Below are 23,703 nucleotides of genomic sequence, written 5' to 3'. Positions count from 1 at the left end.
GTAAGTAGTTGGTTTCTTAATTTATTGTGAAAGCACAGCTGACATGGTTTGCTAACAGAGTGGGTGCAACATGAGAGAAAGAGAATTTAGAATGACTCCAGAGTTTAAGCCCTAGAAGATGGAAAGATGAAACTGTTGTCCACTGAAATGAAGATGGCTCTTTTAGGGAGAAAAGCAGCAGTTCGATTTTGGGCTTGTCATATTTGAGATGCATATTAGACGCCTAAGGAAACTTATCAAGTAGATGGTTGAATATCTGAGCATGGAATTCAGGGGAAAGGTGTGGGTTGGAAATATAAATTGAGGGTTGTCAGTAAATGGATGATATGAGATTGCCAGGGCATGAGGAGACAGAGAAGAGGCCAAGTCCAAGGGCCACTCCTGGGGGCACTCCACAGTGACCAAGTAAAAGTGAACCAACAGAGAATTGCTTGAACCCAGGAGGCAGAGGTTACAGTGAGCTGAGATCGCGCCACTGCACCCCAGACTGGGTGACAGAGTGAGACTCCATCTCAAAAAAAAAAAAAAAAAAAGGAAAAGAAAAGAAAATGAGCCAACAAAAGAAATTGAGAAGGAGAACCCAGTGAGAGAAGAGGAGAAGCAAAGACAGTGATGTTCCAGAAGCCAAGAGAAGAAACTATTTCAAGGAGGATGGAATGGTCAACTGTATCAAAAGTGGCTGATCAGTCAAGATAGGGCCTGAGATGTGACCACTGGATTTGGCAAGAGAGCACACTGGTGAGCCTAACCGGTATGGTTTTGGTGGTGTGATGGGTACAAAAGACTGATTATATTGAGTTTAACTGAGAATGAGAGAAGTGGGAGTGTAGGGTGCAAATGCAGACAACTCTCTCCAGGAGCAGAAAAATTAGGCACACCCTCTCCCTCTTCACCTCCTGCCGTGAGTAAAAGCTTCCTGAAGCCTCACCAGAAGAAGATGCGGGTGCCATGCTTGTATAGCCTGCAGAATCACGAGCCAAATAAACCTCTTTTCTTTATAAATTACTCAGTCTCAGGTTTTCCTTTATAGCAATGCAACATGGACTAATACAGTACCCTTATAAAAGAGGCTCTGGAGAACTAGTGAACCCTGTTAGCATGTGAGGACACAGTGAAAAAGCACCATCCGTAAATTAGGAAGCAAGCGCTCACCAGATGCCAAATCTGCTAGTGCCTTCATCTTGGACTTCCCAGCCTCCAGAACTATGAGCAATACATTTCTGTTGTTTATAAACCACCCTGTTTATGATATTTTGTTATCACAGCCTGAATGGACTAAGACAAAAGGTATGAAAGTTTTCCTCCGACTGCCATTATTTTTTCAGGTAAGTTTAAAACAAGGTTATCAACAGACAGTATGGATGGGGAAGGTGTTAGAAGAAGAGAAGGTGGAAACATGGGGAAGGTGGGGAAGGTGTTGGAGAGAGATAAAAAGGTGCAAAACAGACATCTAGATGACAGAGGAATGGTCGTGGTTCTCAACTATCATTCACCTGAATTAACAGCACAGGTTAAAAAAGAGATACTGATGCCCAGGTCAACCTCACAAAGACTTCATTAGTTTGAGAGGAATTCAGGCAGCAATACTTGTTATAATTCCCACCAGTAACACTAATGACAGCCAGGGTTGAGAACCAACGGACCAACAAAATGAAGCGACATGCCCTACAACACCGATGTCCACTTAAGAGTCATGGTCAAGAATTACAGCCAGGCATGGTGGCTCATGCCTGTAATCCCAGCACCTTGGGAGGCCGAGGTGAGCAGATCGCCTGAGGTCAGGAGTTCAAGACCAGCCTGGCCAACACGGTGAAAACCTGTCTCTACTAAAAATACAAAAAATGAGCGGGGCATGTTGGCAGGTGCCTGTAATCCCAGCGACTCAGGAAGCTGAGGCAGGAGAATCACTTGAACCCAGGAGGCAGAGGCTCCATGCAGTAAGCCGAGATCACGCCACAGCACTGCAGCCTGGACAACAAGAACAAAACTCTGATCCAGGATGACGCCATGCTTTTCTACGGTCACACTCAGATTTGTGGAGTAGGTATGGAGTTCAAAGAGCTGGATTTAGCCAGGGCTAAATGAGATACTTGTAAAGCTTATAGCATGCCTAGACACAGTAAGAGTTCAGTAAATGAATGCTTCTACATTTGTTTTTATCACCACCTAAGTGACACACAACATGCATGCAGCAAATAAAATCCCGTTTTTATCTCATTCCAATGATTCACCCAATCATATCATATCACAGAGTTTTAGAGTCATTTGTGAATAACTAAAACCACAAATGTACATCCTTAACTATCAAGGTGGTCTTCTCCAGTTCTTTTTATTTGACACTGAGCACTGCACAAAGGGTCTCTGGACTTCCCAGCAATCACAGAAGTCACAGGTCACCCCTCCTCCCACCTACCTGCTGTCTGAATTTGGTAACAACAGTTTTGTACCATTTTGTGAAGCCCCTCCATCCACACTACCTGGAGCCTGCACTTCAGTGAGCTCTGCCTTTGCAATTCCTGTCTGGTAATCTATCCCACTCCCTCCGACAAGGCCCACTCCTGCTCCTAGCCCTAAGCCTGGAGCCCAGATACCTACGGAGAGATCACTGTGATGACAAGTGTCACCTCAACACCATCTCCCCGAGTCAGGCCTGGCTGGATTCCTGCCCATGTAAAACCACCTGCCGGAAAACGACTGCAGACTCTATCCTGACCCAAACTGAGTAGGCTCAAATGCCAGCAGAGAGGGGAAGCCCGAGGGCTCACCTGTCCAGGGAGCCTCCACTGTTAGCTCTGCCCTCCCTTATGGATGAATCTAATGCCACCCCCGCCCCAAATGCCTAGCAGATTCTTCTTCATTCTTTTAAAGCCTTTGAGGATATCATCTCTCTTTTCTGGCCTTCCCTGCCCCTGCCTCCTGCTCCCTCCACAACTTGGGCAACTTTCTTTCCTTTGTGCCCTCTTCCACAGGCCTGGCTCTCCTCCTAGTTCCTCCAGGGACAGGCTGTCTCTCATTTCTCTTTATATTCACAGCCCCTAGCAAAGTGGCCCATCAGGTGGCCAATAACTGAGAATAACCATTCACATGTGCTGTGATATTAAAAATAACCACGATGTATTGGTCTCCAATCACGTGCCCAAAACTAGGTTAAGCACTACATCTAGGACTCACACCAATGCTGTAAGGCAGAAAGGATGAATATAGACTAACATAGGAAACCGAGGACCAGAGAGGCCAAGCTGCCAAGCTTGCACAGCTGAAAAGTGGCACAACTGGAATTTAAGCCCAAGTCTGTCTGGCTACAAAGTGCGTGGGTTTTTTTCCCAAATGATAAGGTCTTTCTGAGGAAGGTGACCTTGCAAACGGTAGTTAACAGGGAAGGCAGTGAGTTGCCTCCGAGCCCTCCTACTGTGAGTCACTGGATCTGGCTGGGGAGACAAGGGCAGGACTCTCCAAGTACAGAAGGATTCCCTGCGAGACGCCTTTGGTTCATCTCCTCCTGGCCAGATTTTTCCCCTCATTCAAATTTGCAGCCCAGAATAAGATGTTCATTGTGAAAAGCAAAAAAAAAAGAGCCGCCGTCACAAGCCCTCTGGCAGGAAGCATCTTCCGGGGATTCATTCCTCACGCTGTCAGCCACCACCTCCAGCTCAGGCCCAAGGCCAGCCTCCTCCTAGTACCAGCACTGTGCAGTCCACAAAGGCAATCCCTGAGGCAGGTTCTTAGGTAACCGATGACTCAGCCCGGCTGCCGCGTCACAGCTCCCTACCTGCCTTCTTCCCTCTCTCACCTGAACAAATTCCTATGACCCTGGTTCCCAAAAGGATAAGACAAGAAGAACAAGGTCCCAAGCTTGACTCTCCTCCAGGGCTCAGATCCGTGAACCATCCCGGAGAATTTTCCCTCTTTCACCTGGCTACTTGGCTTTCATTTCCAAGGCTAGAAATGGCAGGTAGGAAAAATGACTCTGGTGGAGCAGGAGGGCCCACTACAGCCTCATGCGCTTCCCACCACGGGCTACTGCAAATCCACTGCCTGCTCTCACACCTTGATCTTACGGAGAGAGCACCCACTCATCTCACTGGTGACTGGATGTGTTCTTACCTCAGTGGACAAACACGAGCCTCAGGGAGGCTGAGCTCATTCCATGAGGCCTCCTAAGGGCTGGGCAGGATACTGGGCCCAGGGCTGTGCAGAGAACCCAGTCATCATCCCCACCATCCAGGATGTCATGGTCTAACATAGCTAACTTCACATAGCATAGTGAGCACGGCACAAGCGATCAGAGGTCTTCTCTCTCCTTTGTGGGCCATGAATTTAAGGGGGCTCCTCCAGAACTAAGGCTGGCTGGAGCTGAGGCCGAGCCAAAGGTGTTGGTAAAGCAGAGAGACCAGTGAGATAAGGAAGAAACGGATCTCTTCAGCAATATGGAATAGCCTGGGTCTCTCTCCAATGACCCCCCACACACACACACACACACACACACACACACACACAGACACACACACACTCTAGTTTCTGAACCCCCAAGAGCCTACGAGGCCCAAACCCACACCCTACAACCAACCTGATCCTTCCCGGAACAAACATCAGGTGCCTCCAGCCACACTAGCTCGGTGCAGAGGTCTGGCTGCCCGCCCAGTTTGATGAGAGTTGTCAGAAGCCCAATTTCTTTGAGGCCAGGGCCTTGCCTTGTCCTCCTCAGTACTTCTGGAGAATAAAGCTGGCCACCCAAGTCCCCTGACAACCCTATCCTTCCTGTCCCTCTTTCAGACCACTGGCCTCTACCAGACGTGGCAGGGCCTGTTGGTGCGGCAGCTCCAACATTCATTCCTGTAGCTTGGCACGTCTGGAAGAGCCTCCTCCACCCTCACCAAGCTGTTGACAGCCATCCCGACGCAACTCGGGCCCAGACATTCCCCAGCAACCAGGAAGGCAGGCAGGAGCGGTCTCCCTCTCTCACCCAGGCAGGGGGAAAGCCAGCCGCACTCCCTGCCTCCTCCCTCCCTCACTCTCCACTGCCTTCACCGCAGCCTCCAGCCGGTTATCTGAGTCAGGGAAGCACAGTTTCTTGCCTGTTGACCAGGTTGTTTGTTTGAACCCTGTAGGGGCTGCGCCCACGCCTGTGAAAGTTTTCACAGACCCCTGTGCGTGCTTTAACAGATGTATGCTCTCAGAAGAGCAAGGGGTGCGCCCACAATAACAAACCCTTCTGTGTGCCTCTTTCAAACTGTCTCATCCTTCACGTCTATGATCTAATTTGAACATAAAAACTAATCTCAGGCTAGGCAGTGGCACAATTATTACCGCCTTTTATAGGTAAGGAAATTAGGGTTCTGATTAAGTAGCCTGGGGCCACACGGCTGCTGAATGGTGGAGCCTGGACCATAACGTAGGCTCTTACATTTACTTAAAAATTTCCCTACAAAATTTACATCTAAAACATGTTTTATTTTATAGGTAAAATATAAATAATAACAAATACAAATCTAAACATAAATGTCAATGTATAAAATAGACTTACTTAAAAAATATTTACCTATACAATTATTTTTACATTTTATGTTTCACAAAGGTGGCTGATTCCAGTCTCTGTGCACCACAAATCATAGCACAATAGAAAAACCACGGGCATGGCTGTGCAGGCAGCACAGAGAGCTCAAATCAGTTTCACCACCATGCGACTCTGGGCAGATAAACATCACTATGTTTTAATGCTCACCTTCTCTGTATCATTGTACTTTTCCCGCATCCCTTGCTGCTGAAGCAAGCACAGATCTCTCACCCTTAACCTCAGTTCCCTCATGTGTACAGCAGAGATAACTGTACCTGTGCTACAGGTACAATCGGGCAACCTAGAGATATCTATGGGTCGCATCTGGTGTGCTGTGGACACTGTTTGAACAGCAGCCATGTTTCCTTCACCCTTGGTTCCCCAACCACCAACCACCAACCAACTGCCCCCAGTAACCCCAGACATGCCACAGCCCTTCACCCCCAGACCTGTGCTCCTGCTGCCCCCACACCAGAAAGGTCCTTTCTCCCATTCTCCCCCTATCAAAACTCCATCTGTCTCCTGGGCGAAACCTTTCCCACTGTGGGCCCCAAACCCCAGCTGTCCGTCTGATTTACAACGTGTTTTGTTCTGCCTAGAGTGAGGTGTTTGCATAAATGACTCTCAAATTCCCCATGGTGTTCATCCATCTGTATCTCCCTCCCACTCCTCACTCCCCGGGAACCAATATCTAATGGCGCCTTTCAGAATAGCTTCAGTGGTCTTATTTCAGTAAGACTGGTTCATTATTTTATAAAAAGTCAATCAATATGCGAAACTATGTAGAGCTAAAAATCACCCAAGGGCCCTCTATCCAGGAAAAAAATAAATGAATTAATTTCATTCCTCACATCTCTCTATTTGTATATGGATAGAAGTGTGGAGGATGGAAGAAAGGATGTGTGAAAGGATAGATGGGGATTGCTTTATACAATAGCTGTTTGGGGTCAGGAGCAGTGGCTCAGACCTGTAATCCCAACACTTTTGGAGACCGAGGCGGGAGGATCACTTGAACCCAGGAGATCGAGTCTGCAGTGAGCCGTGATCGTGCCACTGCACTCCAGCCTGGGTGACAGAACGAGACACTGTCTCAAAGAATAATAATAATAAATGTTTTAAAGTAAAATAAAATAACTAATTTCATTATTCTATTTTATAAGGAAAAGGAACACTTTTTTTTTTTTTGAAATGGAATCTCACTCTGTTGCCTAGGCTAGAGTGGCGTGATCTCGGCTCACTGCAACCTCCGCTTCCCGGGTTCAAGCCATTCTTCTGCCTCAGCTCCCCCGAGTAGCCAGGATTACAGGCGCCCGCCACCATGCCCAGCTAATTTTTGTATTGTTAATAGAGACGGGGTTTCACCATGTTGGTCAAGCTGGGCTCGAACTCCTGACCTCAGGTGATCCACCCGCCTTGGCCTCCCAAAGTGCGGGGATTACAGGCATGAGCCACTGCACCCGGCCAGAAAAGGTACACTTCTAATTAAAGTTAACACTTAACATCTCCTCACGTCTCCCCTAACCCCCTATTTCTGGTATATTCTTTCTACTTCCTCACATTCTTTTCCTTAGCCCTCATTGCCCATCCCTGCCCGTGCTTAGCTTTGCTTCTCTATTTGAATGGATTAAGAGTTCACCAATTGACCTTTCACTATGCCTTCCTAAGTATGTTTATTGATTAATCTTTTTCATCCTCAAGTGGGTTTCCTGAGAAGGCCTCTTCAGCGCTAGATTCCCTAAATTCTTGCATGTGTGAGGATGTCTGCCTGAGGTACTTGCAAAGTAATTTGAGTGTAAAATTCTTCAATCCCATTGCCTTTGTCCCAGAACTCTACAACAATTTTTTTTTTTTCAAATAGAGACAGGGTGTTGGTCTTTCACCTAGCCGGGAGCACAGTGGCACAATCACAGCTCACTGCAGCCTCGAGCTCATGGGCAAGGGATCCTCCCACATCAGTCTTCCAAGTAGCCAGGACTACAGGCACGCACTCCCACACCCAGCTAATGATTTTAATTAGGGTCTCCATACGCTGCCCAAGCTGGTCTCAAAACTTCTGGCCTCAAGTGATCCTCAGGCTTCAGCCTCCCAAAGTGCTGGGATTTTAGGCATGAGCCACCTCACCTGGCCTCTACAATCCTGCTTAGTCACATGTGAGACCAACATGACTTCCCTTAAAGCAGATACTAGTTGATCCCAATATCCAGGTTTTCTTTTCAGTAGTAGAAAGCTTTCCCCAAATCTGAGTTTTAAGAAGGCATATGGCCTCTCAGCTGGAGATTTTTCTCAGAGTTATTTACAGCGAGGTGTGTCTATCTATGTGACTAAGTCTTGGCCAATGGAATATGAGCAAAAGCAATGCGTGCCTCCGCAGACTCTCCAATTACCTCTCCAATGACCCTTCTGAAGGGCCACCTTTGTATGATCTTTACATCTTTGATTTAAGTACTTTATCTTTCTTCTCAGCGTAGGCTGTGATTTTCCTCAAGCCTTCCTTCTCTGTTAGCAATTTAATTTTCAACAGATTCTGTTATGTTTCCTGTTAACTTTTTCTGTAATGACATTGTTTTTATCCTCAATGTCTTCCTTGGCTCTGTAATTACCTTTTTTATTTCACTGTGTAATTTTATCATCTTGTCTTTGGGATCTGATTAATTAGTTTTCAATAATCTTGATTTTGCATGAATTAATTCCCCATACTGCCTCTTCTACCTGAGAGCCAACTCTAACCCAGGAATTATCTTGGAGGATGGGGAGAATAGGCAAAAGAGGTCCCATTCACCATTAAGCAAGACAATAATTTTGCTCATATGTTATGCCCTCCACCTTCGCAACTCCTACTCATCCTTAAAGGGACAGGTCAAGGCCCATTAGCCCATGTTCCTCCAACCAACTGTGATTGTTCCTGTTCCAGTTCCCAAAGGGTTTCTCCAAGCTAAAGGATTCACAGGCACTACCTGGGCTCACAAATGAACCTGGAGCTTTTGAGAAACGGGATGAATCTTCTCCCTCTTCACACATGGTTGGGCACATAAAGATTTTATTTGAAGATTTATGGATTAATGATTGGCTGGATAAAAAGGAAGGTAAACCCTAGAACCAAGCTGCAGAAAAGCTGTCAACATCAGACCCACTGGTCCCAATTTAACAAAAAGGTGGATAACACCATGAGGCAGGTGGAAAGAAGAGGATTCGGCAAGGGATGTTGTCCTTGAAACATTAAGAGAGGGAACAATCTTCTTAGCCAGCAAGCCAGACCTTCACAGCCTGGTCTGCAGGCACTGAAGTGGAGGCTGAGACATGGGCTCCAGAGGCAAGCAGGCCTATGTTCAAGTCCACGCAACTGAACACACTCACAGTCTGACTTTGAGCAAGTCATCAATCTCCTTCAGCCTTTGTTTCCTCACCTATTAATTTGAGATAATAGGCAGGCATGGTGGCTCACACCTGTAATCCCAGCACTTTTGGAGGCTGAGGCGGGGGTATCATGAGGTCAGGAGTTTGAGACCAGCCTTACCAACATGGTGAAACTCCGTCTCTACTAAAAATACAAAAATTAGCCAGGCATAGTGGCATGTACCTGTAATCCCAGCTACTCAGGAGGCTGAGACAGGAGAATGGCTTGAAGCCGGGAGGCAGAGCTTGCAGTGAGCCAAGATCGCGCCACTGTACTCCAGCCTGGGCAACAGAGCAAGACTCCATCTCAAAAAAAAAAAAAAAATTTGAAATAATAATAGTGTATACAGTGTTATGAAAATTCTATTAAATAATGCATATAATGGTTCCAGCCTCAACTCCCGCCACTTCATGCCTCATGCATTTCTCTCCAGGAATATCAACCTGCCAGTGTCATACATTGTATGTATGTCATACATTGTATGTATACAACCATACATTGTATGTATCAACCCTGACACATACAATGAGCCGTTTCTCACCCTCAAATCTTTGCTCCTGCAGCCCTCCCCTGCCCCAGAAATGCTCATTTCCCCGAGGCTGAGAGCTACTACCTTCTAAGACCAGCTTGTGCGTTGCCTCTTCCAGAAATCTTTCCCAAACTCACTGTATCTTCTTCCCATCATCTGTGCACACCCAAATCATCACATTTATCACACTATATTGTGATTAATATGTGCACATCCACCTTCAACTAAGCTCTGGAAGGAACAGACTCTGAGGAGTATATGGACCTATGTTCTAAAAATGAGCATCGCAGGCCTGGCACAGTGGCTCACGCCTGGGATCCCAGCACTCTGGGAGGCCGAGGAGGGTAGATCACCTGAGATCAGCAGTTTGAGACCAGCCTGGCCAACACGGCGAAACCCCATCTCTACTAAAAATACCAAAATTAGTTGGGCATAGTGTTGGGCACCTGTAATCCCAGCTACTCGGGAGGCTGAGGCAGGAGAATCGCTTGAACCCAGGAGGTAGAGGTTGCAATGAGCTGAGATCATACCATTGCACTCTAGCCTGGGCAAAAGAGACTCCATCTTAAAAATAAATAAATTTTTTAAAATTTTAAAAATAAAAAAATAGAAATGAGCATTGTGGATGGCCTGCAGCAGGCACTCAATGTTTGTTGAGTGAAAGAACAAAGCAAGGACTATGAGAAAAGAGGAAGAGGGTGATATGGGTGATTTGTCTGCCACTAATCTCCAAGGCTCTGCTAGCTACACTGAATATGTGTGTGTACATATCTACAATGTGTGTTCTTGATGAAGGTATTCCCAATGCTGAGCATATAACAGACATTCAACAAATATTTTATGAACAAATTAATGTTGAATTATTGAATAAACTCTACAAAAGAAGAAATTGCTTCAGAACCTTGAAGCACAACTACAAGATAAGCCGTTAACAGTGCTGATACTGAGTTCCATTTACAAGCTTAATTCAGGTAGCCAAGTAGTGGTACCTGTCACTCTACGGCCATGCTCACTAACAGTGTGCTTATTCCCAGTCTGAACTAGATAATGGGTACAGATAGATATCACCACTTTAAAGGGCAAGGAAAAAATTAAAAATAAAAAAAGTGCAAACCAGGCTTGACCCAAATAACTATTTAATAACAAAAGGAGCAAAAGTATGCTGAATCTAAAAGGCATGCTAGCCACACATGACTAGCTCACGAGCTCTTTAATGTGTTCTTAAGGAAATAGAAGAAAAACTCTGTAAGGAGAAATTATTCAGTGAAGCCCCCAGTGAACCAAAAGGACTAACCATGTCTCGGACTCAAAGGACTAGGAATTATTAGCAGTGGAAAAACCTGTACTACACCCAATCGCAGCCTCACCATTCAGCAGCAGTGAAACTTTGGATGAGTTTCTAGCCCTTTCTGAAGCTTGGTTTTCTTATTTGCAAACTGGGAGACAGCAGATCTTGCTATGATGGTTGGATGAGGGAACACACATCAGGCCTAATCAGGGTCAGGCACACAGCAAAAGCCCAGAAGATGCTAAATTTTGCCACGTTTCCTTCACCAGACTTGGCTAAGACTCAAGTCAAAACATTATTCTTCACTTGCAGGAAGGAAAAGGATCAGCCTTAAACATGATGGGTGCCCTCAATTCCAGCACAGAGGACCGTCAAGAGGCTGTAAAGGGTATAGTGTTCCTAAAATCAAAGCTGGAAGCTCAGCGCTGTGCTGAGAAAGACTCCATCAACCAGGAGATGGATGCAGATTTACAAAGACTGCAATGAAAAAAATGTACAATCATCTTCCTGGGGCAGGTAGTTCTTTTCCAGTTGCCAGATTTCCTGGTCATCTCCTGACAGACCAGATTTCCTGGTCATTTCCTTGCCAGATTTCCTGGTCAAGTGTATGTCATATATCTATTCTGGTGGAAATAATTTACAAATACAAGGCCAAAGGGAGCTGAAGCCAAGGACAGAACAGGGAGAGGGTTGCCAAGATCCAAGGGAAACAAGGCTTAAGCCTCCTTTGATGGTTTCCATCTTATTCCACCTTTTCAGAGCAGGTGAAAATTGCTTCATTACATTGTCTATAACTTGCCCCATCCCTTTAGTTCTAGTTTGCATCTTTCGTTCTAGTTTGCACCTTTCTGCTTCTTGCCCCATAGTCACAGACTCTCAAAACTGGAGGGGGCCTACGTGGGCATTGACGTCAACCCCTCTGCAATGCAGAAGTCCTCTGATGGCAAATAAGTTTACTTGCAACTTTTGCTTGGATCACTTTATAACACGGTAGTGGCGCCCTTGTGACATAGCTTGTTCCATTGTTGGGTAGCTCCATTAAGTCAGTTCTTATTTGTCTTCCTGCACCTCTTTCCCCTCCTCACCCACTCCCATCTTGCTTCTCCCCTCTGCAGCAGCCACTCAGTGTGCCTCTAATGAAGTATGATTTCTTCCACATGAAAAGGATGCCTCTTATTTTTATCTCCTGCAGACTAGAAAGTCCTAGTTTCCACATTTATCCCACCTCCGATATGCTGTCCTAAGCCACTGTCTTCCGAGTAGCCAATTTCTGGGTTTGCATCATTTTATCACTCTCTGGAGGGGACCCAGGGAAGCATAACATTCCAGGTAGGTTTGAACAACCAGACAAAGTACAATATAACTATCACAATTCCTCCTCCAGAGCCTGAGGTCAAACACTCCTTTTCTTCACTTCTCTCTCCTCCCTCTCTATCACTGAAGTGCCAGTTCTCCCACGAGGTCCTGATCCTGACCCTGAGAACAGAAACAGACTTGGAAGGCCCAAGGATGGTGAGGGGGGAGGGGAAGGTGATAACGCAGCTCAGTTTTTGCACTTGCAGCTGAGGACACCAAACCAGGCAGGCTACCTCCAAAAATAACCTTCCATGCAAGCAGCCTCTTGGTAGCTTCCTGAGAGCCCTTCAAATCAGCTTTCCAGAGTGCAGACCCCCGTGTTTCTGTGCCCACTCTCTCACCACCCTTTCCAGAACTTGATGGACCAGGTTCATTTGACCCACTGACATTTATCTTTCCGTAATGTTTGAGGTCTAAAAACACTTAGAAATTACGGAACTACCTTTCTGTAATGTTTGAGGTCTAAAAACACTTAGAAATATATTTTTATGGGAATACATAAATGTCCATCAACAGAAGATTGGTAAGGAAAACACATTCAAAATATAGAATGCAATGCAGCTATGAAAAAAAAAAATAGCCGGGCGCGGTGGCTCAAGCCTGTAATCCCAGCACTTTGGGAGGCCGAGACGGGCGGATCACGAGGTCAGGAGATCGAGACCATCCTGGCTAACCCGGTGAAACCCCGTCTCTACTAAAAATACAAAAAACTAGCCGGGCGAGGTGGCGGGTGCCTGTAGTCCCAGCTACTCGGGAGGCTGAGGCAGGAGAATGGCGTAAACCCGGGAGGCGGAGCTTGCAGTGAGCTGAGATCCGGCCACTGCAGTCCAGCCCGGGCGACAGAGCAAGACTCCGTCTCAAAAAAAAAAAAAAAAAAAAAAAAAAAAAAAAAAAAAGAAAAAAAAAAAAAAATAAACACTGTTATGGGAAGACCTCCAATACATACAGTAAAATGAAAAAGGCAAGTCTGTAAATGGGTTCGTATAATGTCAGGAATGTCCAATCTTTTGGCTTCCCTGGGCCACATTGGAAGAATCATCTTGGGCCACACATAAAATACACTAACACTAATGATAGCTGATGAGATTAAAGAAAAAAGAAAAATGCAAAAAAACCTCATAATTATTATTTTTTTTTTTTTTTGAGACGGAGTCTCGCTCTGTTGCCCAGGCTGGAGTGCTGTGGCCGGATCTCAGCTCACTGCAAGCTCCGCCTCCCAGGTTTACGCCATTCTCCTGCCTCAGCCTCCCGAGTAGCTGGGACTACAGGCGCCCACCACCTCGCCCGGCTAGTTTTTTGTATTTTTTAGTAGAGACGGGGTTTCATCGTGTTAGCCAGGATGGTCTCAATCTCCTGACCTCGTGATCCGCCCGTCTCGGCCTCCCAAAGTGCTGGGATTACAGGCTTGAGCCACCGCGCCTGGCCCTAAAACCTCATAATTTTTAAAGACAGTTTATGAATTTGTGTTGGGCCGCACTCAAGGCCATCCTGGGCTACCTGCGGCCCCCATGCCATGGGTTGAACAAGTTTGATTGTAATCCATCTACTGAGTTTTAAAAACGTATTTGCATATAACCACAAATACCTATATAAATGTGTACAAAGGAGCTGGAAGGACAGACATCAAATTGCAAACCATAGTCACTGCAAAGAGAAGTGGAATGAGGGAGGAATGGCATAAGCTGAGGGGTTAACTTTTTACCCCGTTTCAATATTCTAAAAAAAAATCATTTCATTTATTATTTATGTGAAGAAGCCTCCCAGTCTTACATGTATGTTTCATTTGCTAATCTCAGAGCTGGAAGGGGCTGCACAGGGCTGAGCGTTGATTCTCCGAGGTGGCATACCCAGGGTGGCATGCATTTGTCCAAGGTCACATAGCTAGCCAGCAACAGCCAGAGACCACAAGTCACAGTCCACGTGTTGAAATAATGGGTGTCCCAGAGGATTAAGGAGAGGACTTTGACTTGATTACTAAATCAGATCGACTTTCCGATTTTATTTGAGTCAAAAATTCCTACTTGGGTGTAACAGGAAGTTAGAGGAGACGAAGAATCATCAAAGTCAGAGGTGGAGAGGGGACCCTGTCTTCCCATAGAAAGGGTGTGAGAGGGCCTGCTACCAAGGACCGGGACCTTCTCTGGATCCCCTACCCTCATCCATAAAGCAGAGGGAAGGGCGCTAACTAACAGAGGGGACGGGAGATTTGCAAGCATGGGGCGTTGTGTGAGTCAGATGCTCATCTGAGCCACCACCACATCTTCGGCATGAGAGACCGGCAGCAACGCTCCCTGAACGCATTCTAGTGAGGCCGCAGGTGGCAGTCAGAGACCTCAGCCGCATATGGAGACTGCCTCTCGGGAAGGGAAGGCTGGGCTGGAGTCTGATTTAGGTCCAACTCTTATTGAGCCACTTCAGCTGTCACACGGATTATCTCATTTAATACTCACAAAATGTTTACAAATATGCCCCAAGAAATTCAAAAGTCACTTTCTAAAAGCATAAATCCATTAAGGGGTGGGGCCCTTATTTGAAATCAGGTTTCCTGACTCTGAATTCAGTGCTCCTTCCACCCTGTCTGTTCGGGACACAGTAAGGCCTCCTTACTTGGGCAGTAAAACTTAAGAAGTGCCCAGGTTGGAGGCTGGGCATGGTGGCTCATGCCTGTAATCCCAGCACTTTGGGAGGCCATGGCAGGAGGATCACTTGAGCCCGGGAGTTCAAGCCTGGGCAACACAGTGAGACACCCATCTCTACAAAAAAATAAAAATAAAATTAACTGGCTGTGGTGGTGCATGCCTGTAGTCCCAGCTACTCGGGAGGCTGAGGCAGGAGGATTGCTTGTGCCTGGGAGATCAGAGACTGCACCGAGTCATGATCGTCCCACTGCACTCCAGCCTGGGTGACAGTGCGAGACCCTGTCCCAAAACAAAACAAAAAAAACAGTTCCTAGGTTGACTTTCTGTCTCTCTCCTAACTCCCAATCCCCACTACACACACATACACACACACAGTCCCATGACTGCGACAGCAGAGACAGATTCCTAGCCAGCACAACTCAGTGCCTCAAACACACATCATGTGACATGTGACTGAAATAGCTATGGCCGGGCTGATAAGATGTCTGGGATGTACTTGCATGTAATCTGGGGTTGATGATGGGGTTACAGATCAGCCTCAAGTTTCAGTCAGAGTTGAAGCCAAGTGATATATAGGGTTCCTTACACTCTTCTCTGTACTTTTGTATGTTTGAAATTTTCCATAATAAAAAAGACTTTTTTGTTTTTTGACCCATCATGTGAGTGATCATTTGTCTCTCAACTTGTCACTTGGTGGGGGTTTCCATTTTAATTAAGTTTCCTGCTTCCCTCAGCACAGAAAGCCAAACAATAGCCTGCTGTCATGGTAAGAAAAAGTACTAGGAGCAAAAGTGTGCAGCTTGTGAAAACCTCAGTTATAACAATAACAGCTATTACTTAACTGAGTGCTTCCTGTATACCTGGCACTGTACTGAGCCTTTTACCTATGATTTTATCTAATGCTCATAATTGCCTATGAGATAAGGTCTGCTATCCCCATTTTACAGAGAAGGAAATGGAAGCTTAGTAAGCTTAAGTAGCTTGCCCAAATCTACATAGGTGATACATAGTGGGCAAGAATGCAAATCCCAGATTCATTGTGCTGTTAGTTTTTCCCATTCCCTCAATACACATTTAGCTACTTTAAGACTTTATAGGTAATTGAACTAAATCCATGAAGTTTTAAAACTGGTCATACCCTTTAAAGTATAACCCAGTAATCTCAACTTTAGGACTATCCTATGGGAATCATCTGGAAAATGAACAGAGATTTCTTCATAAATATTTTATTTTATTTCATTTCATTTCATTTTGAGACAGAGTCTTGCTCTGTCACCCAGTCTGGAGTGCAGTGGCGAGATCTCCGCTCACTGCAACCTCTGCCTACCGGGTTCTAGCAATTCTCCTGCCTCAGCCTCCCGAGTAGCTGGGATTATAGGCACCCGCCACCATGCCTGGCTGTTTTTTGTATTTTTAGTGGAGACAGGATTTCATCATGTTGGCCAGACTGGTCTCGAACTCCTGACCTCAGGTGATCTGCCTGTCTCAGCCTCCCAAACTGCTGGGATTACAGAAGTGAGCCACCACACCTGGCTCTTCACAGATATTTTAATCATAGTGTCAATTACAGTAAGAGAAAGTTCAATGTGGTTGGCTGTCTAATGTGGCCTCACGCAGGAAGCCTTTCCCACTGCTCCAGTCATTGGTGACTCCCTCCTCACGGTCGCACGGCATCCTGCACTAATCTCTTGTTACCCCTGCCTCCTCCTTTGAACTACGAGCTTCTAAAAAACTAAGCTCTTCTTATTTATCTTTGGTTTAGAGTGGGCACTCAAATATGCGGTGAATAAATTAATAAGTGACACTGTAGTTGCTCATTTGACTCGTACAGATATGAAGACTGGAGTATTAAAGTTAAGTTTTTGAAGGTCACAAGGGCAGACTAGAACTCAAGGCCACGTGCAGGCCTCTTCTCTCCCCACTGTAATACCAGTACCTGTAGACCTCTAAAGAACCCATGGGTGACGGCTGAACACTTGAGACAACGGTGGGAAAGGCAGAGGCAGTTGGAGGCTCCTGACATTTTACAGGCCCTCACTGAAATGATGAGATACCAGGGGTCCACACGACCTTGGAGAAGCTGAACAGCTGAGATGGGTGATGAATGAAAGGGTACAGCTTTAATGCAATGTTAACCATGAAATGTATATATGGGAAAGTTAAGCAAGGAGGCAAGAGACATAACTGCACATACAGTATGTTCGCAACCATTTACAAAAAATAAATCCATTTAAAAAAAAAAAGAAGGAAAATTGCCAACTGTTAAGAGGGGTTGTCTTTGGATAGCGGAATTTTTTTCTGTTTCTCTATGCTTTTTTGTACAGAACTTTCCAAATTAACCTCAAAGGGCAAGCTTTTTTTTTTTTTTGAGACAGAGTCTTGCTCTGTCACCCAGGCTGGAGTGCAGTGGTGCAATCTTGGCTCACTGCAACCTCCGCCTCCCGGGTTCAAACGATTCTCCTGCCTCAGCCTCCAAAGTAGCTGAGATTACAGGCACCCGCCCACCATGCCCGGCTAATTTTTGTGTTTTTAGTAGAGATGGGGTTTCACCACATTGGCCAGGCGGGTCTTGAACTCCTGACCTCAGGTGATCCAGCTGCCTCGACCTCCCAAAGTGCTGAAATCACAGGCATGAGCCACTGTGCCTGGCCCAGCTTTATTTTTATAATCAGAATAAATAAAAATTAAATCACTACATTGATTCTGAAGGCTAACCTGACCTTTCTAGTATAATAATGATTTAGAAAATCATCTCAATATTTTAATATGGTGACACTGCACTGCTCAATGTTACTGTTACATATAAGTCTGTCAAAAATACATCTATAGGAGTCAGAATGCCATCGTATAGCTTTCTGCAGACAAGCAAGAAAAAATTCATTGGCCTCTAATTCAGTTCTTACAGAATAAATGACTGATACTACATCGGAGCAACTAACTCCCTGTCCAAATTCTCAGGAATCTAATGGTCCAGAACAATTACTGTGAATTTCATTAGTGAATTATTCCTGTATTTTTTTAATGCAACCATGTCCTCATATTTCCAGAGGGCCAGATTTTCTCTGAAGCCTTCCCTCTTCTACTCTATCATTTACCATCTGCTCTTGCCTTTATTCACGAAGAGAAGGGGACCCCAGAGGTCAATACTGAGATAAATTAGATCAATTTTCTCTGGGCTCCTGAGGGCAATTTCTAAGGGAGAGCCAAAAGTGTTTTAAGCAAGGGTGGTGGGGCTAGGCTGGGCTTTCCTAGGTGGAGCTAGGCTGGGCTTTCCTCGGGCAAAGAATGGGTCTCCATGCTCTTTGTAATCTCAGGTCAAGCACAAGAGCCCCTCCACCCCCAGCACCCGTTTGTCAGTAAACACAGAACACATAAATAGAATGACTCGAGCTTTTACTCACTTACGTGTGAAGGTTCTGATTTTAATTTTTTTTTTTTTTTACTAGTTCTAGTCACCCTAGAGTCACACAAACTTCACAACTACTCAGCCTCCCTTGACAGTTTGGCAGGCCTTGCTTTACACCTCTTTGTGAAAGATGAGGTTTTTCTAATCTGAGCACACGAGCTTACCCTATGGGGTCATTCTCCCACTAACATTCTCTACCACTTTAAAAGCTGGTCTCACACCAGTCAGAAGGGATACTATCAGAAAGTCAAAAAGTAACAGATGCTGGCAAAGTTGCAGAGAAAAGGTAATGCTGACACACTGTTGGTGGGAGTGTAAATTAGTTCAACGGTTGTAAAAAGCAGTGTGGGGATTCCTCAGAAAACTAAAATAGAACTGCCATTGACCCAGCAATCCCATTACTGAGTAAATACCCAAATGAATATAAATTGTTCTACCATAAAGACACATGCACACATATGTTCACTGCAGCACTCTTCACAATAGCAAAGACCTAAATGCCCATCAACAGTAGACTAGATAAAGAAAATGTGGTGCACATGTACCATGGAATACTATGCAGCCATAAAAAAGAATGAGATCATATCCTCTGCAGGAACACGGATGGAGTTGGAGGTCATTATCTTTAGCCAACTAACGCAGGAGCAGAAAACCAAATACCACATGTTCTCACTTATAAGTAGGAGCTAAATAATGAGAACACACGGACACAAAGAGGGGAACAACAGACACCAGGGCCTTCTTGAAGGGTGGAGGGTGGAAGGAGGAAAGGGAGCAGGGAAAATAATTGCTGGGTACAAGTTTTAGTACCTGAGTGACTAAATACTCTGTACACCAAAACCCCATGACACAAGTTTACCTGTATAACAAACCTGCACATGTACCCCTGAACCCAAAATAAAAGTTTAAAAAAAAAATTTTTTTTGAAAGCTGGTAAGCACTCAAGCCTGTCAAGAGGTCTGACCGGTCATAAGAATGTGTCATGTGACTTAATGCCCTCAACAACCCCAGGAGATTCATACACCTTACTCCCGTCACTTTACACAACGCAGAAGCAGCCTGCTGGTGTTCTGTTGTTGTTTTGTTTTGTTTCGTTTTCTGTTTTTGAGACAGGGTCTCGCTCTGTCGCCCAGGCTGGAGTGCAGTGGCGAGATCTCAGCTCACTGCAACCTCCACCTCCCAAGCTCCAGCGATTCTCCTGTCTCAGCCTCCCAAGTAGCTGGGACCACAGGAGCGCGCCACCATGCCAGGCTGATTTTGTTCTTTTATTTTTTGTAGAGATGGCGGTGGGGGAGGTGGTCTCACTGTTGCTCAGGCTGATCTCAAACTCCTGAGCTCAAGGAATTCGAACTCTTCCCTCCTCGGCCTCCTGAAGTGCTGGGATTACTGGAGTAAGCCACTGTGCCTGGCCCAGCCTGCTAGTCTTAAAGTAATACTGGAGACAGGAAGATGACCCCAAACCCCTCCTATGGCTCTAAAGCCTGAGCATCTTCCGCTCCGCTGGAACAGCCTGTGCAGAGACTGGGCAAGGAGGGCTCTCACTGTACAAAGAAGGAAACTGGAGCCCAAGAGGTTAAGTAGCATGAACAGCTAAGTGGCGCCTCTCTCTTCTGTCTTCTCACTGCCTCTTGCCTTATGATTTCACACAAAGCAGCCCCTAAATGGGGAAGCACAAGACAGAGAGACATGGAGGAACCCAGCACAAGAGTAAAGTGAACCATTTAGCAAACACTAAAGAAAGCTGATCCCCAGAGATAACTGCAATCTTCAGCATACCTACTACTGGGATCCCTGGCTTTGCTTAATAACCAAACCTATTTAAATCCATAAGGAGCTGGTTCTCTGACTTAAAGGGTGTTGTTATAACAACCATAACTTTGACTTTTCTGTGGAGTATCAACAACAACTGATTTGATGCAACAATTTCCCTTTTATGCAAAAAGGGGCACTAAAAGTAGACCGTGCATTGTTGTGTATCATTGGGCAAGTCATTTCTCTTCTCTAGGCCTCAGTTTTCCCATCGGGAAAGTAAAAGGGTCCAGTCAGATGATTTCTGAAGTTCCTTACAGGGTCAGCGTCCTGGTGAGAAAACTTTACGGCACGGCCAAATGGAATTGACGTAAGATTTTTATTCTTGGTCCTCCGGCCAGCGACGCCCCATCTGTGCTTCCCTGAGCCATGCCAGTGTGTCCCAGCTCACTGTATGATAGCTTGTACCCACATTCAGTGGTTCTAAGCTCTTGCACCACACCAAAGAATAATGAGGGTGCACTGCACATTGAAGGGAGAGGAAAGCAGAGAAGAATTTTACTGAGTGATGAAAACAGCTTTCAGCAGAGAGGAGACGCGGGGTTGGTCCCCTACCTGAAGATAGAAAAGCTCCCCAGTGTGGCTGGGTCAAGGGACTTTTATGGACTCAGAATGGGGAATGCATGCTGACCGGGTTTGTGAGTATGCAAAAAAGATTAAAGCAAAGACATCACTCAAAGGTGGGCACGGCAGTGTAGAAAGCCAATTAGGAAAGGGTAGGTATATGTAAAATAGGTGAAAGGTAGGGATCAATTAGGGGAAAGCATGTCAAACAGAAGTTCACACTCTGGTCTGAGGATTTAACTTGGAGCTTGGCTTTCAGGCTTTAAACTGTCCTTGGCCTGGACGTGGGGGTTTCACCGGGTACCCCCCGCCCCTATCTGCCTAGGCATTTGGCTGCCTCCTGATGCTACCAGAATCATCATGACACCCTGGAAACTCTAAGGAAAAGAAACAAGTGTAACTAGGAGATAACAGGGACAGTGCAAAACAACATGTTAACTTTGGGGAAATCCGGCTTCTCCGTGTTGTTTTGGTTTTCCTACTTCTCTGCCAAATACAAAAATAAGCAGCTACTTCCATGGGACTCTCATTAAAAAAAAAAAAGTAACTTTAATAAAATCAATGGAAACAATGCTCTCACAAGTGACTCAGAAGTAGCTTTCTAAGAGACACTTTCTCCCCGGTGGGGCTGATGTCAACAGCCCATGCTTTTGCCCAAACAAAGGCCTCCTGGCACAAGGATGAGAGGCAAAACATCGGCGTCTCCGTGGCTGGCCTTATTCCAATTTGAGGGGAAGGGGCAGCCAGGAGAGAAAAATAACTAAGCTTTTGAAAGGCTAGAAGGAGAGTAAGGAATGACTAAATCTATTTTTTCTCAACAGAATAAAGAACTCTTGAAAGGGATAATGGAAGGGTGCAGCTTTCGATTTGAATTACTCTTTGTTTAACCCTATTCTGCCTAAGGCCACTGCCTTTTAAGCCAACCACAGAATCCCGGTTTTGCCTTTAGTTGCCGGCAGGGCGATGCAGTGGGAGTTGGGAGACCCACACTCAGTGTTCTCTCTGTGGCCCGTTTCACCCGGTCTAAACTTGGACAAGTGGCTGAACTCCCCGGCCTCAGCTTCCTGCCTGTAAAATAAGAAGGCTCCCTAGATGCTCTCTAGACCCTTTCAGTAACAGTGCAATAGGATTGGAGGCTCTCCGGGTCCCCCCCGGGAACAGGTTAATCTTCAGCCACACTAGCCAAGGTGAGGCAGCAGCCCGCCGGCTCCGCAGGCACACACTGGGGTGGAGGCGCCTCCATTCCTGCTCACACTGCACGCCCACAACCTGCACCAACACCATCGCCTCAGAGACCAATTCACCCCGAAACCATCTCCCTGCTGCAGATCGTGTCTGATTAACATCTGCAAAGCTGAGCTGAGCATATGTAAGTAAAGAAAAAGCAAAACAAACAAGAGTCCTCTCTTTCCGGGTCTCGGAATTTCTTTCAAATAAACTCAGAACTGAAAATTCTGTGTCCCCAGCTAGAACATGAGGTCTCGGCTGGCCTTGCTTGCGAAAATGCATAACAAGCCAAAAGGGGCTAGTGACATCTGGGGTGTCTGGGCACACGGACACGGGCCTCAGAGGTAAAGCACAAGACCGCACTGGGCGACGCGTACATTGACCATTCTTCCCGAAGGCTGAGGAGGCGCCCAAAATATCCCCCACAGACGCAATCGCCAGAATGCGGGAACAATAGTGCGCCCAGCACTATGTTTTTTTTGAGGGGCACCCTTAGACCCTTAACCCAACCCACATCTCTAAGAGCCCTCCAGGAGGTGAAGGTGAGGGGTGGCCCACTTCACCCAAACGAATGCTCCACGGCCGGGGACGGACTCTCAGCCTGGAGTAACGTTTTTGTAGCTGCTTTCTTGTTTTGATTTCCCTTTTTAAGTCTGGCAGTTTAGTCTGATGCCCAAGCGGTACCTTTTAAATGTCTCTCTCGCCCTCCTCCAGCAAGTGGCGCCTCTAGAGCCACTCCCTCCCCCTAGGCTGAGACAATGGCCCCGCACCGCAGGGCAGCCCCTAAGGGTTTGCGGTGCGTCCAGATCTCTGGGCAGGGCGCACGTGCGTTTGTTATGGTGCCTGTGTCCCCTCCGCTGCCGCGGGCCTCAATTTGTCGATCCGTAAACCCAGAAGGCAGGATTTGAAGGAACCCGGACTCTGCGAGGCTCACCGCCCCTCCCCACCCCCCCCCCACCCCCCAGCCAAACACTGACGGTGCGGTGGAGAAATCGGTGTTCCCCGGGGCTGCGCGCACGTGGGTTTGTTGTGGATCCGCAGGCTCGCGGAGCTACAGAGAAACCTGGGTGGCCCTTTGGCCCGGACAAATATACACACACCCCCAGCCAAAAGGCGGCCAGCCCCGGAGCCAAGGCAACTGAGGCGGCGCTGGAGAGAGATTCCCTGCGCCCTAGGCGCGCCACGGGCCCCGCGGCTCCGCTATCCTCCCGCGCCCCTTTGCCTCACACTCCTCCCGGGAGAGCCCGGGCCGCGCCGCCGCCCACCGCACCCCCTACTCACTCGCTGCACTCTCGGCCGCGGAGGCTGCGGTTGCTCAGCCCGCTCAGTGGCGGCCGCCCGCTCCGCGCCCACGCCGGTCGGTACCGGCTCCCTTTGTTAGCGCCGGGCAGTGCCCCAGGCGTCTTCCCCAGCCCGGCCCTGCCCAGGACTCCCCTCCCCCAGGTGACTCCAGAAACCGCGCTCGGCAAGGGCAGGAGCGCCCGGGAGCTGGGAACCCCACGAGGGAGTCTCGGAGGAGGGGTCCGCTGGGGAGGAACGGGGGACAGAAGACGCAGACTGGAAGGGACGGGAGAAGGAAGGAAGAGCGCGGCGGAGGGGCGGGAAGGAAGCGAGTCGCCTCCGTATGCAAATAGAGTTGCGAAGACTGGGTCGGTCTCCGCCCCCACTCCACCTCTCGCCACTGGCCACACCGCGCACCAAACCGGCCTGGAGGTCGCTAGCGAGCGGGCTTGGGGTTAAAGATTCCTGATGAAGGCACCAGGTGATGCCACAATCCTGCCTGCCCTCAAGGAGGGTGGATCGAGGACCAAGTGGGAGGGGCTACGCGGCTGCGCAAAGACCCCTAAATGCCTCTTGCCCGCTTGGCCGCGAGGGGTGAATTTAGCAGTGTCCGGCTTTTGGTCCTAATATGCGGGCACTATACACCCGGTCTCTGC

At 47.1% G+C, this 23,703-nt stretch overlaps 1 protein-coding gene across 2 annotated transcripts in view; it reads right to left on the bottom strand.

The window, feature by feature from the left end:
- The window catches only part of ST6GAL1 (ST6 beta-galactoside alpha-2,6-sialyltransferase 1), a 141,881-nt gene extending 118,505 nt beyond the window's left edge, over positions 1-23,376 (bottom strand). For both annotated transcript variants that reach the window (XM_073023745.1, XM_008009490.3), the window contains exon 1: positions 23,048-23,376. The gene's annotated coding sequence lies outside the window, so the exon portion shown is untranslated. The remainder of the gene's footprint in view (positions 1-23,047) is intronic.
- Between the last annotated feature and the right edge of the window lie 327 nt (positions 23,377-23,703).

The sequence above is a fragment of the Chlorocebus sabaeus genome, chromosome 15 (genome assembly GCF_047675955.1).
Source record: "Chlorocebus sabaeus isolate Y175 chromosome 15, mChlSab1.0.hap1, whole genome shotgun sequence".
In the NCBI taxonomy this organism is placed as follows: Eukaryota; Metazoa; Chordata; class Mammalia; order Primates; family Cercopithecidae; genus Chlorocebus; species Chlorocebus sabaeus.
Note: the sequence above shows the minus strand (reverse complement) of the source record. Positions and strands in the feature narration are given on the sequence as shown.